This window comes from Geotrypetes seraphini, chromosome 8 (assembly GCF_902459505.1).
Source record: "Geotrypetes seraphini chromosome 8, aGeoSer1.1, whole genome shotgun sequence".
Taxonomy (NCBI): Eukaryota; Metazoa; Chordata; class Amphibia; order Gymnophiona; family Dermophiidae; genus Geotrypetes; species Geotrypetes seraphini.
In genome coordinates, this window is record NC_047091.1 from 159,217,133 (window position 1) to 159,223,393 (window position 6,261).

A 6,261-nucleotide genomic window follows, 5' to 3' on the forward strand; every position below is an offset into this window, starting at 1 on the left:
TTCCAGCCGGCAGCACACTAAATCCAGTGCCCTGGTCGGAAGGCACCCAGAAATGTTCGGATGTCAATGCGATAACATCACGCGACCCGCTTCGGTGGAGGGATTCGGGAGGAGCGGGGGAGATGCTGCGCTGGCTGACTTCTTACTGTCTGCAAGAGGCGTTTCCTGGTGGCAGTCAGCCGGCGTGGATGACTCTCCTCCTCGCCAGTGTGTCATGCAACCCCTGAAATCTCAGGAGGCACACAATTACAAGCGTTGCAGAATGTGGCACTAATGTTATTAATGTAATGTAATGTAATGTAATTTATTTCTTATATACCGCTACATCCGTTAGGTTCTAAGCGGTTTACAGAAAATATACATTAAGATTAGAAATAAGAAAGGTACTTGAAAAATTCCCTTACTGTCCTGAAGGCTCACAATCTAACTAAAGTACCTGGAGGGTAATAGAGAAGTGAAAAGTAGAGTTAGAGGAAAAATAAAAATAAAATAAACATTTTAACAAGACAGCATTGATCTAAATACTTTGGAAGGTAGAAGAGAGGAGAGAAAGGAATAGAAGCAGAAGGGGGAGCCGTTGAACAGTAGAATTCTGGAGAAATTTAAATGATAGAAATAGAACAAAACAAAGACAAAAGGCAAAACAATAGATAAGATTAAAGATAAATCATAAGCTGGAAAGAAAAATAAAATAAAACTTTGTCTTCAATCCAACCAATGCAAATCCCGAAGGACAGGTATTGTTAAATATATTTTATTAAGCGTAAAATCAGAATCAAACAAAATACAACAAGATAAATAGCTCAAGTTTATATATTAAAACCTTCCAACCCACCCTACCAACCCAACCTAACCCATCCCCCCCACCCTCCCCCTCTCACTGATGCCAAACAAAAGTAAATAAAAGAACAGACTAACAATTAAAAATTCGGCTACGAGCCACCGGAGATAATGTAGACCAAAAAGGTTCCCAAATTCTTTGAAAAGCTCGTCCGGGCAAAGAAGAAATGTCTTGAACACCTCTCCGTTCCCAAGCGAAGGACAGGTCTAATATGCTCTGACTTAAGACATAAGAACATAAGAATTGCCATACTGGGACAGACCAAAGGTCCATCAAGCCCAGTATTTCCAACGGTGGCAAACCCAGGTCCCAAGTACCTGGCTAGATCCCAAGTAGGAAAACAGATGTTATGCTACTTATCCTAGGAATAAGCAGTGAAGTTCCCCAAGCCATCTTAATAATGGCCTATGGACTTCTCTTTTAGGAAATTAGCCAAACCTTTTATTAAACCCCGCTAACTGATTTAACCACTTTATCTGGCAACAAATTCCAGAGTTTAATTACACATTGTGTGAAGAAATATTTTCTCCTGTTTGTTTTAAATCTACTACTTAGTAGCTTCATTGCACGTCCCCTAGTCCTAGTATTTTTGGAAAGAGTGAACAAGCGATTCGCATCTACCCTTTCCACTCCACTCATTATTTTATAGATGTCTGTTATATCACCCCTGAGCCGTCTCTTCTCCAAGCAATCAACCTTGTGGCAGCATTCCGCGTTAACTGCAAAGCCTATCTTGTACATTTTGGCAAACCAAGATACAGGGAATTGCAGTAATCCAAAATTGTCGGCAGCACGGCAACCACCACAGAACAAAAATTATCCGCAGACAACACTGGCAGTGGTCAACACAATGCTCACTGCTGCTGATCGAATATTGACCCCTGGCTTTTTACCCATATATGTTTCTCTGTAGAGAATGGTGCTGGCCCTGAGGTTAGAAACATAGAAACATAGAAAAAGAAGACAGATAAGGGCCGCGGCCCATCTAGTCTGCCCACCCCAATGACCCTCCCCTATTTAACTCTGTGCAGAGATCACACTTGACGATCCCATTTCTTCTTAAAATCAGGCACGCTGCTTGCCTCGATCACCTGAAGTGGAAGTCTATTCCAGCGATCAACCACTCTTTCGGTGAAAAAGTATTTCCTGGTGTCGCCGTGCAATTTCCCCTCCCTGATTTTCCATGGATGTCCTCTTGTCGCCGTTGGACCTTTGAAAAAGAAGATATCCTCTTCTACCTCGATACGGCCCGTGAGGTACTTGAACGTCTCGATCATATCTCCCCTCTCTCTGCGTTCTTTGAGTGAGTATAGCCGCAATTTATCCAGCCGTCCCTCGTACGGTTCATACGGGTCTTGAGTCCCGAGACCATCCGGGTGGCCATTCGCTGGACTGACTCAAGCCTCAGTACATCCTTGCGGTAATGAGGCCTCCAGAATTGCACGCAATATTCCAGATGGGGCCTCACCATGGATCTATACAACGGCATAATGACTTCAGGCTTACGGCTGACGAAACTCCTACGTATACATCCTATGATCTTCCTAGCCTTAAATGAAGCCCACTCCACTTGATTGGCAGTCTTCATGTCTTCACTGATGATCACCCCCAAGTCCCGTTCTGCAACAATCCTTGCTAGGATCTCGCCATTTAGGGTGTAAGTCTCGCATGGATTTTGACTACCAAGGTGCATGACTTTGCATTTCTTGGCATTGAAACTCAGTTGCCAGGTCCTTGACCATTGCTCCAATAGGAGTAGGTCGTGTTTCATATTGTTCGTTGTGCTCTTACTTGTTATATTACATAGTTTGGCGTCATCGGCGAATAACGTTATTTTACCGCGAAGCCCTACAGCCAAGTCCCTTATAAAGATATTGAAAAGGATCGAGCCTAAGACCGAGCCCTGTAGCACTCCGCTGATCACTGCCGTCGTTACGGAGAGGGTGCCTTTCACCACCACCCTCTGAAGCCTACCACCAAGCCAGTCTCCAACCCATTTTGTCAAAGTGTCACCTAATCCTATAGAACTCATTTTGCACAACAACCTGCGGTGTGGGACACTATCAAATGCTTTGCTGAAGTCCAAATATACAATGTCCAAGGACTCTCCAACATTGAGCTTCCCCGTCACCCAGTGAAAGAAGCTGATCAAGTTGGATTGGCAGGATTTCCCCTTGGTTAATCCATGTTGACGGGGATCCCGTAGATTCTCCTCATCCAGGATCTTATCTAATTGGTGTTTGATTAGGGTTTCCATTAGTTTGCTCACTATAGATGTGAGACTCACTGGTCTGTAGTTCTCAGCCTCTGTCCTGCAACCTTTTTTGTTGGGTGGTTGTTTTTTTTTTTTTTTTAATGTACAGTCAAACCTTGGTTTGCGAGCATAATTTGTTCCAGAAGCATGCTCGTAATCCAAAGCATTAGTATATCAGAGTGAATTTCCCCATAGGAAATAATGGAAACTCAAGACGATTCGTTCCACAGGCCAAAAACTTTAATACAAAATACTATGCATACTTGTATTGCAAGACCTCGCTCATTTAGAACAGTCACTACACTCCTGCAGTGTCAGAGAGAGAAGGACCATCAGCTCAGTTGTGATGATGTGACGTGTGTATACTGTATGTACTCGTATTGCAAGACTTCGCTCGTTTAAAACAGTCACTACACTCTTGCAGTGTCAGAGAGAGAAAAACCATTGGCTCAGTTGTGATGATGTGACGTGTGTATACTGTATGTACTCGTATTGCAAGACTTCGCTCGTTTAGAACAGTCACTACACTCTTGCAGCGTCCGAGAGAGAAAAACCATCGGCTCAGTTCTGATGTGACGCGTGTATACTGTATGTACTCGTATTGCAAGACCTCACTCGTTTAGAACAGTCACTACGCTCTTGCAGCGTCCGAGAGAGAAGAACCATCGGCTCAGTTGTAATGATGTGACGCGTGTATACCATATGTACTCGTATTGCACGACTTTACTCGTTTAGAACAGTCACTACGCTCTTGCAGCGTCCGAGAGAGAAGAACCATCGGCTCAGTTGTGATGATGTGACGCGTGTATACCATATGTACTCGTATTGCAAGACCTCGCTCGTTTAGAACAGTCACTATACTCTTGCAGCGTCCGAGAGAGAAGAACCATCGGCTCAGTTGTGATGATGTGACGCGTGTATACCATATGTACTCGTATTGCAAGACCTCACTCGTTTAGAACAGTCACTATACTCTTGCAGCTTCCAAGAGAGAAAAACCATCGGCTCAGTTCTGATGATGTGACGCGTGTATACCGTATGTACTCGTATTGCAAGACTTCACTCATTTAAAACAGTCACTAAACTCCCGCAGCGTCAGAGAGAGAAGAACCATCGGCTCAGTTGTGATGATGTGACGCGTGTATACTGTATGTACTCGTATTGCAAGACTTCGCTCGTTTAGAACAGTCACTACACTCTTGCAGCGTCCGAGAGAGAAGAACCATCGGCTCAGTTGTGATGATGTGACGCGTGTATACCGTATGTACTCGTATTGCAAGACTTCACTCATTTAAAACAGTCACTACACTCTTGCAGCGTCCGAGAGAGAAGAACCATCGGCTCAGTTGTGATGTGTGTATACTGTATATGCATGTATTGCAAGACATTGCTTGTATATCAAGTTAAAATTTAATCAAATGTTTTGCTTGTCTTGCAAACCAAGTTACTTGCAATCCAAGGTTTTACTGTATTTCTTTTTATCTGTATTTTGGGGTTGGGGTTTGGAATGTGGAAAAGGTTGCTTTTATTATTTATAAAACACTTTAATTATTTTTATTAACATTTGGGTGGTATATGACAATTTTGTAATAACAGAACAAACTCTGCTTCTACATGACTTTTCAAATAGGACTTACCTGAGTTATGCACAAGGAAGGTAAGCTCTGGTGATGTGGGGTTATCCATCCCTTCATGGTGTCCTTTAAATTCCTTCGGTCAATGGTTTCAGCTGTCTTAGTAGCATAGTTCAAGTTTTTCCTTTCTAACTTCAAGATGCAAACAACAGCTGCGACATCTATTGCCTGGAGCCCCAGCACACAAATGGCATTGTTACAGGCTGAACCCTTTCATCAAGCGTTAAGTCCCAGGAGCTAAATAAAGGCCAGACCTTCACAGCTACATTGTAATTCAAAGGATGTTAAACACAGGCCCAGCTGTTTTTAGCACTCCTTGGTCCACTGCAGAAACTTCTAGGAGCATTAAGTACACAGGCCTAGATCCACTAAGCTCACCGACCGTGTCCCAACCAGTTTGCGAGCGTTCCCCGACCTGATTCACTAACCTGGCCATTCAATCTCCCACCCGATCCGATCTGCCCATGCAAATGAGGGGAAATGGCATGCATAAGTAGGAAGCCCTCGATTCACTAAACAGAAGAAGGAACACCGATTGGGCTGGCCGATCCAAAATGAAGTGACTGCTGAGGACCAGTTGCTCACGTCCTCGCCGACTGTCCTCTGCCACCCTAAAATCCCAGACCTGCAGCCCTGAAATCCCAGTATCAAAATAAAAATATAAAACCATCAAAATAAAACATTTTTGGAATGTCTTAAAATACATCCCCCTTGTGCAAAAAGCACAGTGCCGAGCCGGTGGTTGTAACCTGTGGGTTTAAAGCAGGGCTGCACAAGGCGTGTTCTGTTCCGTGTTGTTCCATAGTCTGGCTGTTCCATTCCGGATGCACAAAAAATTGAAATGATTCCTGAAGTCCACTCGTGGGGGCCAGCGAGTGCAGCCACCCCTCCCCCCCTTTAGTTTTGACCTCAAGCTTGTGCAGAGAGCAAGCGCATGCGCGGATCGCATCTACGGGCAAAGAGGACAGTCTGCGCATGTGTCTGGATCGCTCTGCAGCGATCTGTGGGGGTCGCTGTGGGGCGTGCATCTGATCACATAATTTCCATGAGGGCGCTGTAGTGAATCGGTCACTTGGCAAGACTCGTCCACGGATGGCCCAACAACGGTGAGTTTAGTGAATCTAGGCCACAGAGTACGGAGCTTCTCACAAGGGCAGTGGTTTTCATTATTTTTAAAAAGGGGGCAACTTTTGGCAATATAACTTCAGCCAGGACTGTCCCAGACAAAGTGAACTTTATCCTGGACAAGAAGGAGGGTCACTCTCCAATGAAATAGCTGACTCAGCTACTCAGAAACACTAAGAATGACTTCATATAATTTAAAGAAATTAAGTTTGTAGGGTAGAATGTCGACTATGCATGCTAGGATCGGAGCATCAATGATATCTGTGGCTGGTGTAAAACTATGAAATCCAAAAAAACTCTGTGGAGTGACGATGTTCCCAGATGGACTTTATTTGAAAGTGTCAAAGTTCCAAAGGTACACTGAAATCATCCACATAAAATAATTTCATCCACATAAAAATAAATCA